The sequence below is a fragment of the Periplaneta americana genome, chromosome 16, assembly GCF_040183065.1.
Source record: "Periplaneta americana isolate PAMFEO1 chromosome 16, P.americana_PAMFEO1_priV1, whole genome shotgun sequence".
NCBI lineage: Eukaryota > Metazoa > Arthropoda > Insecta > Blattodea > Blattidae > Periplaneta > Periplaneta americana.
Genome location: NC_091132.1, coordinates 157,933,200 through 157,951,372, shown reverse-complemented (window position 1 = coordinate 157,951,372; position 18,173 = coordinate 157,933,200). Strand labels below are relative to the sequence as shown.

General features: G+C 35.4%; 2 protein-coding genes across 2 annotated transcripts in view; both read left to right on the top strand.

Moving 5' to 3' along the window:
* Nucleotides 1–18,173, top strand: part of LOC138691564 (zinc finger protein 678-like) — a 225,026-nt gene that overhangs the window by 2,100 nt on the left and 204,753 nt on the right. Inside the window, exon 2 of the transcript XR_011329911.1 lies at nt 10,076–10,176. The gene's annotated coding sequence lies outside the window, so the exon portion shown is untranslated. The remainder of the gene's footprint in view (nt 1–10,075; nt 10,177–18,173) is intronic.
* LOC138691562 (gastrula zinc finger protein XlCGF57.1-like) overlaps nt 1–18,173 on the top strand; it is a 449,766-nt gene that overhangs the window by 335,488 nt on the left and 96,105 nt on the right. The gene's annotated exons all lie outside the window — the stretch shown is intronic.

Genomic DNA, 18,173 nt, shown 5'->3' with positions numbered 1-18,173 from the left:
GTTGTTATTTAGAAAAAAGAGCATTATATTTGTATACTCGATTGAAACCTATATAAAATTAGAATTGAATCGTGGATTGGAAAAAACTTATGGGGATCCTAAAGAAAATTGGAGTGGATTGGAAAGAGAGAAGGTTTTTCAGTAACCTACAAATGAAATCAGTCAAAGGAGAAGAAATGTCAGAAGCAAGTGAAACAGGGAGAAGAGTACGACAAGGATACCCTTTATCACGTACCCTGTTCAACATCTACTTGGAGGATTTAGTGAAGAACTGTTTTCAGAACATGTGAGGAGTGATAGTAGGAGGAAGAAGAATAAAGTGTTTAAGATTTGATGATATGGCGTTGTTAGATAATACTAAAGGATAAGCTACTGGAGCTAAATGACAGCTGTGAGCAATATGGACTGAAGATAATTGCCAACAAGACGCAAACCATAGTCATAGGAAGAAAAGTAAAGAAGGTAGACTTGTGATTTCTAAATGATGTAGTAGAGCAAGTGGACAGCTTCAAATACTTGGGGTGTACTATAAGCAGTAACATGAACTGCTGCCAAGAAGTCAAAAGGAGAATAGCAATGGAAAATGAAGCTTTCAAGAGAAGAAGGAGCATCTTCTGCGGACCTCTGGAGAAAGAACTAAGGAAGAGACTAGTGAAGTGCTTTGTGTGGAGTGTAGCATTGTATGGGGGCAGAAACATGGACATTACTAAGAAGCGAATAGAAACATTTGGAATTTGGATATGGAGAAGGATGGAGCGTGTGAAATGGACAAACAGAGTAAGAAACGAAGCTGTGTTGGAAAGAGTGGATCAAGAAAAAATGATGCTGAAAGTGATCAGGAGGAGGAAAAGGAATTGGCTGAGAAGAAACTACCTACTGAAGGATGTACCAGAAGGAATGGTGAACGGGAGAAGGGTTCGGGGCAGAAGAAGGTATCAGACGATAGACGACATTAAGATATGTGAATCATATGAGGAGACATAGAGGAAGACAGAAAATAGTAAAGACTGGAGAATGCTCTGTTTGCAGTGAAAGACCTGCCTTTGGGCAGAACACTATGAATGAATGAATGAATGAATGAATGCAGTGGCGGCTCGTGAGTATTGAATTAAGGGGGGCTGCATACAAAAATAAACTAAGCAACTTATTTTATTTAAAGATTCGTTCCATGCGCCTTGTCTTGTAGGTTGCAAACTTTTGAATCATCTTCTTATTAAAATCCGGTATGTCGTTTGACATAATCTTTACAATGGAAAACATAGCTAATGCGGTCACTTCTCTCATCATATTTCTAAGATAGGATTTTCCTCTCTTCAAACACGAAAAGCAACGTTCTGGTTCGGAAGTTGTCATTGGTAAGCTTATAGTGATAGCTATGCGTAGTAGTTCCACAACTTCTGAAAATGAGGCCTGCAAGTTCTCAGATAGAAGAAACTGCAAGAGCTTGACTGCGCCACTGATTTTTCTGAATTCTTGTCTCTGATACAACACAGTGAGTTCCGTTTTTAGTTTGTCTTTATCGAACATTGGAAAAAGCTTCACACATATATTTAGGTCATTTTCAGGAAATGAGCTTTTGTAGCATTCAAATTTTTCTTGACACAGAAGAGAAGATAATATCAGATGACCTATGAACTGGAATCAGGTGTTAGCTTGTATGATAATGACGTTATACACTTCCTTGTCTGCCGCAACCCGTATCTGAATCCCTTCGACCTTACGACGCTTTTTTAGGGTTTTCATTTTCACAGATCTCGCTTCTCAACTGTGCACTGTTCCGTGCTTGCCTCATTTATTGTGATGTTAGATGTTTCAGATTCCATTATGATTTGAAAACACTCTAGCAATGGCTCCTTCTCATGAACAACATTTACTGTTCTTATTTTAAAACTCCATCTTATTGCCCCAGCTGATGGAATTGTCTTTGAAACACATTAGATCGAGAGAAGAAAGCAGGGATACTGGATAAATTAGCAAAAAATATGCGAGCCTTTGTATTTTGTTTAGTGGCTCTTTCCATAATGAGATTCAACTGATGGGCACTTAATTTCACATGTCTCCTGATTTTGCTAAGGTACTGAACTGAATAGACTGTAAATATTGTACAGAATTAAACATTGTTGCACTTGTTATACTCACAACATTAAAGAAAATGTATTTAAAACTGCGCGCTACTGACAAGCTGCTACAAATGTTGCAGCGCCTTGAAACTCTGGATTCATGGCAAGGGGCGGCAGGGGGAGGGGTAAAACTAACGCGCAAAGCATCCGAGACGAGACTGGCAGCTCCAGGGGAGGAAGTGGCTTCACCCTATAGTCCTTGTCTCTGGCTTCGCTCTGGTAGCACCAGGGGAGGAAGTGACTTCCCTAACGATTGCGTACATGTCAATGAGAGCGAAATTTAAAAACAATTCGAGCCGCTAAATAGAGACTGTATAATAAATGTATTTCACAACATAAAACGAGACAAGAGCCACAAATGTCTGGGGGTGCTGCAGCTCCGCAGCCCCTCTTCCAAAGCCGCCCCTGAATGAATGAATGTTTCAATGTCAAATACTGACTCATACAGAGTTCACTTAACACTTTCTCATGGTTATCATTTAAGCTCATCTTACCTCCACCATAATTTTGATTTAGGTTAGGAACTACATAATAATAAAATTATGATATTGAAAATGTATTGTTTATCGTTGCAATTTTACATTTAATCTTTTGATTGTTATGATGTTAATTTCAATTCCAATAAGGAATAGGCTATTAAAATTTAAGTTTATTGTAATAAATGTACGCCCACAAATGTAATTGCATTATTAGGCCTATCTATTAATTTTCTTACGGGATAGCGATATATCGAATCGTTTCGATATACCGATACATTTTATGCAATATCAATATATCGGTATTTAAATTATTTCCCCCATCTCTAATTGACAGTGATAAAGTTGTACATCATTCGTTCATTGGCTGATGGATGCCGGTACTCTGTATTGACCAATTTTTTAAAACAGTTTACTAGGGCATGGACTATTTCGCATCGTCGAAGTTGCTATAATATGTATGTGTGTTACTTACAATGCTGCACATTTTCCCTTTGCAAGAAGGAGCATGACACGAGAATTAAACAGTGATAGAATTAGATTGGCGAGAATTAAAAAAAAAAGAAAAGGAAATTATACTGTAATCCATGAACGAAAAATCCAGTACAAACGGCTCAGATTTTAGCATCTCTGATAAGTGAGAAATTACAGTCCTCTTCTCATAGTTGTTTCCTGTTGCAAGCCCGATTCTGATATTGACATAATTAGTAGCTTAATCTAAGTCTTTGTGATTATTTTGGAAGTGAACATCGTTGTATTTGTAAGTAATTTGTGATACTAGTGCATTCTGACGGATTGTGTGTTTTTTTTTATTTTAGGTTATTTTACGACGCTTTATCATCATCTTACGTTATTTAGCGTCTGAATGAGATTAAGGTGATAATGCAGGTGAAATGAGTCCGGGGTCCAGCACCGTATTGGGTTGAGGGAAAAGCCCGGAAAAAACCTCAACCAGGTAACTTGCCCCAACCGGGAATCGAACCCGGGCCACCTGATTTCGCGGCTAGACGCGCTAACCGTTACACCACAGGTGTGGACCGGCTTGTGTATATTCGCTACATGGTATTGATTTGTTATGGAACGTACCATTATTGATGTCCGCTATTCAGTGCTGTGATATGGTACAAATAAGTGTAATAAAATTTTTGTCATTCTTGCTTCCTTTTCGAGACAGACAATTGTTGTATATGAAATACTTCATAGCTTATTTTGAGAAAGCTATTGAATTAATTCCCAACGTACGCAGTCAGTTTAAGAGACCAGTGTATTGTGATAATTATTGGTTGAAAGTATTTTAGTTTTGTCCGTAAAATGTGCACAAATTTTACCCGAGAAATTTAAATTTCGTTCTGCAAAGGAATTTTAAAACGTAATGCAGTATGACAAGTTCATAAAGTTTATTGCATGGAGAGAAACAAATATACGGGTTTAAGACCTGGTACCCTGGATAGCTGACGTGTTCGAAACGACGGATGAGAAAACGATAAATATAAGCGTAACACACACGATTAATTTTAAAGACGTGTCAGGGAATTTGATTTCTTGTGTGCGAGTTTACCGGTTACCACTTTAAAAATTAAAGTGGGAGCGAACTATTTCTAATTTCCTGAAGAAAATGCTTCCAATAGGACGAACGGAGTTTTTTTTTATTATTAAGTTGATTTGTATATCGTTAAATAAGCTTTTGTTAATTCCTGTCTTCACAGAATATTTAATTAAAATTAAATCAGAAGAATTTAAAATTATTATTTTTAACTTCGTTTTACCTGAAAATAGCATATCTTGTTTTTACTTTTGTCTGCGGAGTTTTAAATGTTTTAAATATTTTTAACGTGAAATAATCATTATTATATTCGTTCTCCAGAATATTCAGATGAAATGAGAGTGTAGAAATATTTCTTAATCTCTTAATTTCATTTTGAAATAAGCGTATCTTATCGTCTGTATTCTCTGAGCATTTAATTAAAATTGAGTTATATTTTAATTTTATAAGATTGTGTTAACGTGACATGAGCTGTATTCATTCTCCGTTCTTTGAGTTTAAACTAAAAAAATTAAGCGGTAGCTCATATGTATTTTTTCTTATGTGAATAGAAATTATATACATACAATGACTTTCTACAACCCTACTCAGAACTAGCCATGTGAAGGGGCTGTTCAGGAGCACACAACCTGATGTGCACACACTACGGGATATATTATCTGAGAATGTTTTATAATTCCAATTTTTTATTTACCGCAATCGGTACTCTCATCAGACTCATTCCAGTGTAATAAGTTGAAATGTTTCAGAAGAATGAATGGTTTTCATTGCTATTTAATTTTTCACAAAATTTGGACGAATTTACTTGCCATCAGTGCTGTCATGGGGGTCATACAGGGCCATACATCATATGAGAACTTACAATTTTTTTAATTAATCGTATGGGGAAAAGAAAATTTTGTCTGTACAGAGAGATATGGCATATGGGTGTCTAAGTTTTGTACGTGGAGATCTGTATAAATCTTAGATCATCTCTTGCTGTTTCTAATGCATTTTGTTTGATGTTCATAAACAAAAATTGACCACCTCTGCAGCACTTGAATCAAGAATTATATAAAATAATGGTTGAAAAACAAGAAATGCTGCAAATATATACTCCAAGATTCATGGAGACAAATGTGCATCTACGGTAATGTTACATGGCGTATTCTTTAAAGCAAGCTTGTTGTACAATTAAAATGTAAAGCAAAGCAATTTCTTTACTTCTTTAGTATTAAAAAAGAAGCATTAAATGTCAGTCGGAGAGATAAAGAGAGGATAGTAAAATATATTTCAAGGGAGAAAACAAGGGATGGGGTGTATGGCCAAGAGAAAAATTACCACGACAGCACTGGTTGCCATGATACACTACCACTATGCCAGTACTACAGCTCAACTCATATTATGATTGCTGTCGTGCCTCGGGTTATTACATTTAACTCAGGTAAAAGAAATACACAATAAGGAGTTGTACTCAAATTGTATGTCATGGTGTAGCTTTATCACAGAGTACAATCTATATATATAATGTGAACTGGTAATGGAAATTACGAGGAAACGGGTGAACGGATTTTGATAAATGACCTCTCATTTTGAAGGTTGGAACCCAAATTTTTTCAGAAAAATTGTAGTTTTTAGTGAAATGTCAATTATTCTAAATCTTTTTCCTATTTTCCAAAATCCATCTTTAGTCAGTTTTGAGAACTAATTGCATTTCAGCAGTCGGCCGTGATTTCAGAATAAAACAATACACACACTACAATAAACAATAGACTATTACACGAAGGCCATGACCTGCAAGATTGCTGACATATATAGAGTTCAAATTCAATTGGTTATTAAAAACTTCGAGACTTGCTAAAATAATTTACAGGTCTGATTCTGCGGTGTGTAATTTTCTAAGTAGAGCTGTGTATTGGATATTAAAATCTACAAAACTTGAGGTGGTTTGATAATATTATTATAGTTAATACCATGATGTGACTATTTTTCATTAATTACATGTACATATTAATGCTATATTGATGATATGAAATTGAAATGTTTTTGGGTTATATACGTAGATGTAGAGAATATATTAAATTAGACCCTCATTTCCATAATTTACTGTGTGGCGGCTATTCTACAAATGAACCTACAAAACATACGTAAGAGAATAATATTATTAAAAATCAAATATTTTCATAGTTATTAATCAAATGCGGTTTGGTCTTTTTCATAAACTTATTGGCGGTGTGGTGTAGATATTTATATGCGTCATTCTTTTAGTATACCTGAAAAAATGTGTACAAATAAAAATGCCTACTAGAAAAAGTCTACTAATGAATTAATTGTTATATAACTCTTATTTAATTACATTACTGAAGTTCTGAGGAACAAATTTATAGCACTTTATTAAGAAGAAATAACAGAAATTTATAATTACATTCCATCTTCATTCCCATGTATAGGTTGACGTAATTCCAACCTATAGCTTAGACTCATCAGATAAACTTTGACTTCACCGGTATATTTATGTGCTTGATAATTGCCTATCATTGTTTCTCCTTTCTGTTGAGATATTAGGTATGACTTTTTTTATAGGGTATTTACATTTCCGTGGCCAGCCAAAATTTGAGTGAGAAGAATTTCATTGTCTCTTTGATCTTCCCCGATGTGATCGAGGAACTTCCAAATTCACGCATGGTGCGTCACGAGCTTTTTGTGAAATTTACAGTGCCATCCCTCGAAACTATTGATCGTGCGTTGTGATGTTTCTTGCACTTAGTCATATACATTTCACTCATTTGTTGGATAGCGTGATGGTACCGCTTGGCAACTTGCTACCCTTGGTGTCCCTCTAACATAGATTTTTTTCAATTTAACTGGCTGTTGGTTCAACTCCAGCACTTACATCTTCATATAATACAGCAAACATTTCTTCTACGTCGTCTGGGTGAATGAACGGCATAGCAATGAGCTTCCTAATTTCATTTCGAACTGTTAAATCATCATCGTTATTGTAGGCTTCTTTAAGTCATTCGTTTAGCACTCTCTTCCAAATCGACTGGCCGAAGTGGAAGAGGCAGCTTTGATCACAGTTGTTGACAAAGCTGTATTTAATACAATTAAAATTACAATTACAGTATAATGTAAGTAGCAAAAACTGTCTGGTTGATAAAGACTAGTCAATATTTTGTAGAAGTTAAAAACAGAGAAGGAAGTAGTTGCTGAATTAAACATAAAACCTAGAATAATTATGTAGAGATGAAATTACTGGAGATTGAATTATTTTATGCTACAATAAGATTTATTTATTTATTTAATCCACTCAACAATGTAATTACAGACTAAAGAAAAGTGAAAATAACAGTAGTAATACATATAATAATAAGTAATTTAAACTTAAATTTTAACAGTTACAATCCAATACTACTCAACAAGAGATATCAAGCAAATATTTCATGTAAATCTCGATAAACGAAAGCAAAAGTATTTACAGTATAAAGAAAACTTAGATTATATTAAAGTAATAGAGCAAGTGATGAAATGCAAATAACTAGTCACAGATTAATAACAATAATACAATAACTGATGAGGAACTAGACCTACGTTAAGTCAGCAATATTAACAGAATTAGGAGTGAGTTAGTAATGATAGTTGATATGAAATAACTTAAGAAAGAAAACCAAAAATACAATCTGCAAACCAGTTAAGACCTATTTATTAGCAAAATACTTATGGAGTGTTTTTTAAAGCTACTGTATTTATTTCTCTCAAGAGTGTATTTCTATCCTGAAAGATGTCAATATTGCTCAGTTTATTATAGGAGGAACAGATTCTTAGAAGTGGAGAGTACTTGTAATAACATGTCCTAGCATAGTTTATATTAAATGTTTTACTGGCCATACAGTTCTCTCTGGGTACATGTATTGCTATCCTAGACAGTAGATGACTATTTACGGAACTTGTTAATAAATTATGGAGGCATTTTATATCAATATTATTCCTTCTGTGTTGCAAACTTTCAAAATTAAAGAGAGACAAAAGAGATGAGTACGAAATACTACTTTCATTATTCCAGGAGGCATAGTAACCAAATGATTTAAGAAACAAAAATCTAATGAATATTTTTTGAACACTTTCAATTTTGTTCATATATTTAATTTGATAGGGGTTACATACAGTACTGCAATATTGAAGTTTTGATCTAACTAATGAAAAAAAAATAGAATTTTTAAACTATCTTGAGGAGAGAATTTTGTGGTATGTCTATAGATAAATCCTAGAAGTTTAAGAGACTGAGACACAAGTTCAAGTATATGGCTGGAAAAATCCATATTATAAGTGGATTGTATGCCTAAATCTTTTACCGTGTCAGTCATTTCCAGTAATTCCCCACCCATTGAGTATCTATAAGTAAAATAAGTTTTTTCCTAGTATATATATATATATATATATATATATATATATATATATATATATATATATATATATAATATAGTGACATTTATTTAAGTTGAAATACAGTTTATTCTTCAGTGACCACTTGTATATATTATATGATATTCTTATTGAATTTGGTATTCCCAAGAAACTAGTTCGATTAATTAAAATGTGTCTCAGTGAAACATACAGCAGAGTCCGTATAGGTCAGTTTTTATCTGATGCTTTTCCAATTCACTGCGGGCTAAAGCAGGGAGATGCACTATCACCTTTACTTTTTAACTTCGCTTTAGAATATGCCATTAGGAAAGTTCAGGATAACAGGCAGGGTTTGGAATTCAACGGGTTACATCAGCTTCTTGTCTATGCGGATGACGTGAATATGTTAAGAGGAAATGCACAAACGATTAGGGAAAACACGGAAATTTTACTTGAAGCAAGTAAAGCGATCTGTTTGGAAGTAAATCCCGAAAAGACAAAGTATATGACTATGTCTCGTGACCAGAATATTGTACGAAATGGAAATATAAAATTTGGAGATTTATCCTTCGAAGGGGTGGAAAAATTCAAATATCTTGGAGCAACAGTAACAAATATAAATGACACTCGGGAGGAAATTAAACCCGGAATAAATATGGGAAATGCGTGTTATTATTCGGTTGAGAAGCTTTTATCATCTAGTCTGCTGTCAAAAAATCTGAACGTTAGAATTTATAAAACAGTTATATTGCCGGTTGTTCTGTATGGTTGTGAACCTTGGACTCTCACTCTAAAAGAGGGACATAGGTTAAGGGTGTTTGAGAATAAGGTGCTTAGAAAAATATTTGGGGCTAAGAGGGATGAAGTTACAGGAGAATGGAGAAAGTTACACAACGAAGAGCTGCACGCATTGTATTCTTCACCTGACATAATTAGGAACATTAAATCCAGACGTATGCGATGGGCGGGGCATGTAGCACGTATGGGCGAATCCAGGAATGCATATAGAGTGTTAGTTGGGAAACCGGAGGGAAAAAGAACTTTGGGCAGGCCGAGACGTAGATGGGAGGATAATATTAAAATGGATTTGAGGGAGGTGGGATATGATGATAGGGACTGGATTAATCTTGCTCAGGAATGGGACCGATGGCGGGCTTATGTGAGGGCGGCAATGAACCTTCGGGTTCCTTAAAAGCCATTTGTAAGTAAGTAAGTAAGTAAGTGACCACTTGTATATCTCGTTTATATCTCTCTGAAGCAAGTGACAGTCATTAGGTGACATAGATAATTGTTTACGAGAAGCCATGTCTGAACTAGTCTGAGTTACTGGGCAAGTGTCTAGTAAGTTAGTGTGCGATGCGCATTTTAGATTATTTTGACAGTCCCTGATACTAGCGTGTAGCGAATTGAGGGATCTTTGCAGGGAATTGTGAAAGAAGATTGAGTACGAGGTAATGAATGCTATATGAATTACTTCCTAGCAACTTGTTATAACTGTTTCTCAACAGCACTGTTTCTGTAATCACTGACAGTTACATAATCTTTTATTTCAGTTGTGATGGATGTGATCAAAATGGAACCTGCACTTGATATGCTGGCCTTACAACTACATGATAACACATACGAAATGGAAGGAAATGAGCCTTTATCAGAGGTAAAGTGAAATGTCTTACTATGTGTTTTGTGTATATGTTTCTGTAACAGTGACAGAAAATCACTCATTTCAACATTTCACACTGTATGTCCTTACTTACTTACTTATGGCTTCTAAGGAACCCAGAGGTTCATTGCCGCCCTCACATAAGTCCACCATTGGTCGCTATCCTGAGCAAGATTAATCTGTTCCTACCATCATATCTCACCTTCCTCAAATCCGTTTTAATGTAATCCTCCCGTTAAGTGTCGGCCTCCCCAAAGGTCTTATTCACTCCGGCCTCCCCACTAACACTCTATATGCATTTCTGGATTCGCCCATACGTGCTACATACCCTGCTCATCTCAAACATCTGAATTTAATGTTCCTAATTATGTCATGTGAAGGATACAATCATGCAGTTCTATGTTGTGTAACTTTCCCCATTCTCCTGTAACTTCATCCCTCTTAGGACCAAATATTTTCCTAACAACCTTATTCTCAAACACCCTTAATCTCTGTCCCTCAAAGTGAGAATCCAAGTTTCTCAACCATACAGAAGAATCGGTAATATAACTGTTTTATAAATTCTGACTTTCAGATTTTTTGACAGCAGACTAGATGACAAAAGCTTCTCAACCGAATAATAACAGGCATTTCCCATATTTATTATGCGTTTAATTTGCTCCCAGGCGTCATTTATATTTGACACTTTATATTCAGTAAACTAAATTAGAGCCCCATGCTGTAGCTCTTTGGTATAAGGCGTCATGAATTGGTCTGGCATTATGAAGTATGCGTTGGTTCTACTCTCCCCATGAGAAGAAATTGTAACAGGAAGATAAGCTGGTTATTGTGACCACTACTCACCCTGCATCACGATAAAGTAATGCAGAGCTACAGTTATTCATGTAATCCAGTCCACAGCTCCACTCTGGTTGTGTTTGGTATCTTTGTATGAAACTTAAATGAATATTGGATTTCATATGATCGAGATTTTGCCCTGTATCCCATAACATTTTGTTCTGTATTTTAATTTCTAGGGCATAATTATATTCAGTCGAGGTGCTTTCTCATGTTCTACAACACAAACCTTCTTTCACTCATTTGATCAGTATTTATGGAGTACATGCTATCGCTTACTGACAAATAAAACTGTGATCTTCATTAAATTAAATTATGTGGAAAGCTTACAAGAACATTGATTTGAGATCTGCTTCTGTTATTATCGTGCAGATTATGATACACATTAGTTCATAATTGTACTCGTTAGGGAAGTTTGAAAGCGTAAGTCGATTTGGAAATTATTAAATATGCGCTAGCATCAGAAAATAACCAAGCAGGATAAATGTGGATATGAAATAATGTATAGTTTAATAACATTGTAAATACAATTTATCCCCTTTATTATATAAGAAATACCTATTTATTTTTACTATACTGTTGTACTGTACAGAGTGTATACAAATGATTCATCGGGGTTTGACATTGTATATCTTCAATTGTATAATGCTCACCCATTTGTACTAATAGCCAATCGAAAGAGCACATTTTCAAGTTCTGTACATATCATTACAAATGTTCTATGTGCCCTCCTCGTGTTACCCGACACACATCTATGCGGTACTCCAGTTCGACCCATACACGTTGGAGCATGTTATTGTCGATGTTCCTCAGCGCAGCAGTGATGCGATCCAGGAGTTCATCCAATGTTGTCGGCATAGGTGGCATATAAACATTCTCTTTCACGTACCCCCAAAGAAAAAAAATCACAAACTGTGATGTCAGGAGACCGTGGGGGCCACGCTTTCTGGCGTAATCGCTTTCGCAGAATCTTCCACACAGTTGCGTGAGGAATGTCCAGTTCGCGACTTGCTCGACGTGTTGATTTTTGTGGGCTACGATCTAATGCCTCTCAGATTCTCTCCACCTTTTCAGCTGAAACACCTGGTCGTCCTGAGCTTTTTCCTTTACACAAGCACCCTTTGTCTGTCAACTGTCGATACCACCGCAGAATGCTTTGGTGGGTTGGTGGGTCTCCTCTGTACTGTCTCCGGAACGCACGCTGCACAGTGATGATGGATTGAGTACTTTGATATTCCAAAAAACAAAATGATTTCTGTTGATCAGTCACCATTTTACGAACCGCCACTAGTGAGTCACTGAAGAGTCAGAATGAAATCTGAAATGAAAGATGCTAAATTTAAGAATATCCTCTTTCTATTGGCTATGAGTACAAAGGGGTGGACATTATAATTTTTAAGCTACACGATGTCAAAACCTGATGAATCATTTGTAGACATTCTGTATATATTTCTATTAGAGGAGATATTATTCCATTGATATTCTTAACCAAAATGACTTTGTGGATTTTGAGGTGAAGAAGGTTGCAGTGTTAAATTTGAGATGAATCACAATATTGTCACGAGCTTTCTGAAAACCAAATCAAATGTACACGGTATAATGGGCATCAGTGGGATTGGATATTTACAGTACTATGTTTCGTTTTATTGATGCGTTATATAATCATATTTTTTAGTAATAAAATATTATATTCGTAAAAACATTTGCACGCATTTTCTAGAATATCAATAACTTTTTTAAAACATATTACACCGTGTATATTATTTTTGAGTAATACCTGCCCTATTGTTAGTCATTGCCAGTGCCCTTGTTCCTATTTTGTCTTCAATTTTCTTCTCTAATTTGTCGCCTGTGTTAAAAGTTGGTCAATGACTGCCACGTAGAACCAGATTTGTGGCTGTTTCACATCAAGTCATCTTTAAAATACCTAATAAAATAATTCACGATGTCTTTTAGTTCTGTAGGAAGAGAATTTATCGCATCTGGATGTGACGAGCGTGAAGACTGAATGCATGGACCAGAGTTACGATATTAAATCAGAGATAAAGGTTGAAGACACCACACCAGTGCCTATTAGCTTTCCTTTCGTGAAAACTGAAGTTGAAGTAAGTGGTTCACTGTCAATATCCATAGACCGTGTATTTCAAACAACAGTATATAGGGAATTAAAATTGCCGTATGAAATCCATGGAGGCCTATAAAAAATTGAAAGTGTAATTTTATGTAGCTGGTCATGTGTAATAAATTAGTTGGCCTTGTAGAAAAGAAGACTATATACTGATCACTGCGACCTAAAATTCTGCTGTATGTAGAGCCTTCTTCAGTTACAATTTGGAACATGTATAGGTTTGGCAACTCAGAGTGGAGGCGGGAGATTCTAAAGTGATATTGATGTAATTGTGCTTGCTCATTGCTTTCATTGTATGTAACGTGTATTTTTTTCAACATTACTTTATGCACAAAGGTAAAATCAAGATTCAGAGTAGTGATGTAAATTATTACGGATTCGAAAATAGTGTTTTATTGCAATCAATTAGCTATACTTCAGAATACGGCGTAAGTAGGCTACTAACATACAAAGGCTGCCACTTACAATAATTACAAAAAAAAAACACGTTTTCATTGATAGTATAAAGGTGAATAAATACGATATTCCTTGCACCGAAAATAATAAAATCAATAATGCATTAAAGAAATAAGTCCTTGCGCGGTATTCTTAATTTCATTCAATTAAAAAATTTGTGGTTAGGAAATTGACAATGTTTTGCGACTTTATGGTGTTTCACCTGTAACTTGAAATTTCTAGGATACATTTTAATATTATTTTATGCGATTATCCATCTTGCTTTTCTATATATTTCCGATCCCCTGGAAGCCAGTTTTAGATTGAACCTGGCAGTCACCATAGATTAGATTAGATTAGATTAGATCTTTATTAGCCGAATAGAATTACAAGCATTCATGGCGTCGTCAGTACACAAGAAAAATGACATAACATACAATATAATACAAAAATAGACTTAATTCTAAATAAATTTAACAGTTTCATATTAAGTGACATGCAAAAAAAAGAGAGAGAAAAAAAATATATATATAGGACAAGCTTGATCTTCAGTCTCCACTGTTCTACCTAGTATCTTCTCTTTTTGCTTTCCCCTGTCTTTTCTTCAACTCTGAGTTACCTGAAACATAAATGGTCAAGGGCAGTATCAAGAAACGTTAAATTCTAAAATTTTAAATTTAGGTATTCATTTGTGCAAAATGGCATATGTGTTAATAAAATGTTCTTTACCTCTTTTTTTAATTTTCTTATGTTAAGTTCTTTGATTTTCTGTGGAAGTTTATTATATAAATTGCTGCCTCTATGTGATATGCTGTTAAGACTTCTGGTAAGCCTGTGGAAATTCAGATGTATGTTTTGGGATGTTCTGGTGTTATACTCATGATAGGTTGAATTTGTTTTAAAGGAATCTATGTTTTGATGAATAAAGCACACTGTTTCTAAAATATATATGCAGGGTACAGGTAAGATTTTTAGTTCTCTGAAAATTTTTATACTTTCAGTCCGAATAGGAACTTTTTTAATGATTTTGAGTATTCTTTTCTGCAATTTGAGGACTTGTGTCACTTTTGGTGAAGATCCCCAGGTAATAATGCCATATGATAGTATTGAATGAACATATCCAAAATAGACTGATATTAAAAGTTCCATGGATGATATCTTCGCAAGGACACGAAAAGCATAACATAAGCGACTCAGCTTCTCAGTTACATGTTGTATATGCTTTTCCCATGTTAGACTGGAATCTATCCATATACCTAAAAATTTAGAGCATTCTACTTCCTTAATTATGGTATTACTAAGAACTATGTGAATCTGGTCAGTTGGATATTGATTGAAAGATACATATACAGTTTTATTTACATTTAATTTAAGCTTATTATTTGCTAGCCACTTGTCTAGTTTCGTTGATGTTGCATTAATTTTCATTTGCAAGTTCTCTTCCTTATTATCACTCAGTATTATGTTTGTGTCATCTGCAAATAAGACAGTTTTCCCTTCAGTTATATTTAACGGGAGATCATTTATGTATAGGAGAAATAATATTGGACCAAGAATTGAGCCTTGAGGGACACCATGGGGCATAGGAACGGATTTTGATTTTACTGAGCCAATTTGTACAACCTGTTCCCTATTGTTTAAGTACGAGATGAACCAGTTCCCTGCTAATCCCCTTATGCCAAATTGTTGTAGTTTCCAGATTAGAATTTCATGATTAACCATGTCAAATGCTTTGCTAAGGTCCAGGAAAAGTCCAACATAACAATAGTATTATCCTAAATTATTTGTTATAAACTTTTTAAAATATAATTTTGAAGATATATAACTGCAGAAAACCAGCTAAGAATGTAAATTATACAAATGAAATAAAAATGAAAATAGAGGAAACTACTGACATATTAATAATAAAGTATGAGGATGTAAATACAGTTACACCAAGTATAAAGATCTATGAAAAAATGCAGAAACATACCTTTAACATAATATGTAACAAAACACATCATTGTCTATTAAGTTTGTGCCAATTAGCATAAACTCAGTGGAATTTAAATCCTGTAAATACGAAGTGAAAAGAAACATGTTTATAACTAATTTATTACTTAAGAAATAATATTAATAAACAAACCTTGAAAACCAACAAAGTGAGTGTATCTACAATTTATGCGTAGTTCGGACGTATAGCAGGTGTTGGGGCCCTGGTAGCACGATTGATGAATAAAACACAAGTAGACTGTAGAAAATATATGTTTTATTGTCCGTGGTCTCTAGCTACAACAGTACTCCATCGTGATACTTACAGACGCCCTGCTATTGTAGGATTACCAACCTTGAAGTCCCAAACTATGGCAGAGTGCCAACCTTGAAGTCCCAAATATACCGGCCACCTTAAATGTGTAACATTTAACACAAGAATACAACACACATTGTTACTAAAAATGCACTGAAAATACTGACGGCCTTTGAAAACATTGCAAAATTAACATGAATTAACATTTTGCAACAAACTTGATTTACTGATAGGCCGTTTGAATGTTCCATTTTAGTTCGAACGACTACTACCCTAATTACTCCATCCTTTCCTGGATTCACTTCTTGAATCACAGCTAGCTTCCACTGCATAGGCGGAAGGTTGTCCTCTTTCAGCAACACTATTGCACCCGGCTGGATGTTGCCTTTCTTTGTACACCACTTGGATCGCTGCTGAAAGCCATTTAGATAGTCACATGACCATCTCCTCCAGAAATCTTGATGCATCTTCTGGATGTGTTCCCAACGAGACAGGTAATTAATTGGTAACGAGGATAAGTCTGATTCAGGATAGGACTTTAAAGGAGCACCTATGAGAAAATAACTTGGACTAAGATAAGATCATCAGGATCATTGGATATGGACGTAATGGGTCTCGAATTGAGAACTGCTTCAACTTGACATATTAAGGTATGCAATTCGTCGTCTGTCAAGTAGTTTGCTCCGATGACACGTTTTAAGTGATGTTTCAGGAATGTGACTCCAGCCTCCCAGGGTCCCCCGAAATGTGGAGAGTTGGGTGGAATGAAGTGCCAGTTGAATTCTTCCTTCGCAGCAAATTCTTCTCTTCTCTAGACTTCAGTAATTGATGCAACTCTCGTAGTTCGTTATTGGCTCCTACGAAGTTTTTACCGTTGTCACTGTATATATTTGCACATTTCCCTCGTATAGCTGTGAATCGTCGTAAGGCGGCGACAAATGCTTCAGACGAGCTCCAAATGTATTGCCTTGGTACTAAGGCATATGTCCGATATAGCATTTAACCTTGACCTTGTTTCTTGTTGAACCATGTTTTATAAAATAAGATCCGGCATAATCCACTCCAGAATTTATGAATGGTCGAGAAGCTGTCACTCGTGGAATAGGTAGCTGTCCCATAAGTTGTTCGGATGTGCTGGCCCTTTGTTTGAAGCATGGTAGACATGAATAATGGATCTTATCACATGTCGAATGTTTACAATCCTATATCTTTGCTATAAAAATGCTGTTAAAAGCTGTGAACCCGCATGTAGTAGTCTTAAATGTTCTGCTTCTACTATCAGCCTTGTTATATTTTGCTTCAGTGGAAGGATAATTTGATGCTTATGTTCATAAGACTTAGAAGAGTTATTCAGTCTTCCGCCCACCCTGAGAATGTTTTCAGAATCCAAGAACGGTTTCAGATCCTTCGGTTTACTCTTCATTGACACTGTGGAAAGAGTATTTAAATCCTCTATTTCCGTCGAGTATTCTTGAAGCTGTGCTTGTTTGATACAGAACACCAGTGTGTACTGCAATTCTTCCTTTGTCAGTGCACCAGTTCTCTTCTTTGCTCCTCTTCTACCATTGTGAACAAATCTGAGACAATACGAGAGTACCCGTAGTAGTCTGTGTAGTGAAGAGAATCTGAGTGTAATGTCCTCTTGCTCTGTGATGTCCTTTTCACTGCTTAGTAGAGTTCATTGTTGAGGTTGAGTTGTGAGGGCTGTTTGCAGGTCACTGCAACCACTAAGAAGATAATCCATGTAGAAATCTCTTTGCAGAGTTCTCGAAGCTAATGGGTATCTGCGTGATACTTCTTCAGCCGGCATTTGTAAGCATTGTGTACCTTGAAATGGTGCTGATGATGTGCCCTCATCCATAACCGTAAAAATTCCCAAAGACTGCAACCATTTTATTTTCATTTATTGTCTTGTTTTTTATCACTAATACGCATTTAGTTTATAATACATCAACAATTAACGTTTGATACGACCGCAAACATAATTCCATCGACACACACTTATATTGTAACATTAATTTACATTGGAAATCGACATTAGCACAAACACGTGTACTGTACGGTCAGCCTCCGGGTGACAGTTAATTACAGTGTTGCCGACGTATGGCCCCGGCTTGTAACTAAAGAAGGATCTTACTGTACCCCTATACTCCCATTTTTTCACCATTATCTGTCGAATACAAAATATCTGGTCAATAGTTGATCTATTACGCCTAAAACCACTCTGATGATCCCCAATAATTTCATCTACGTACGGAGTTAATCTTCTCAAAAGGATATTGGACAAAATTTTGTACGACGTCA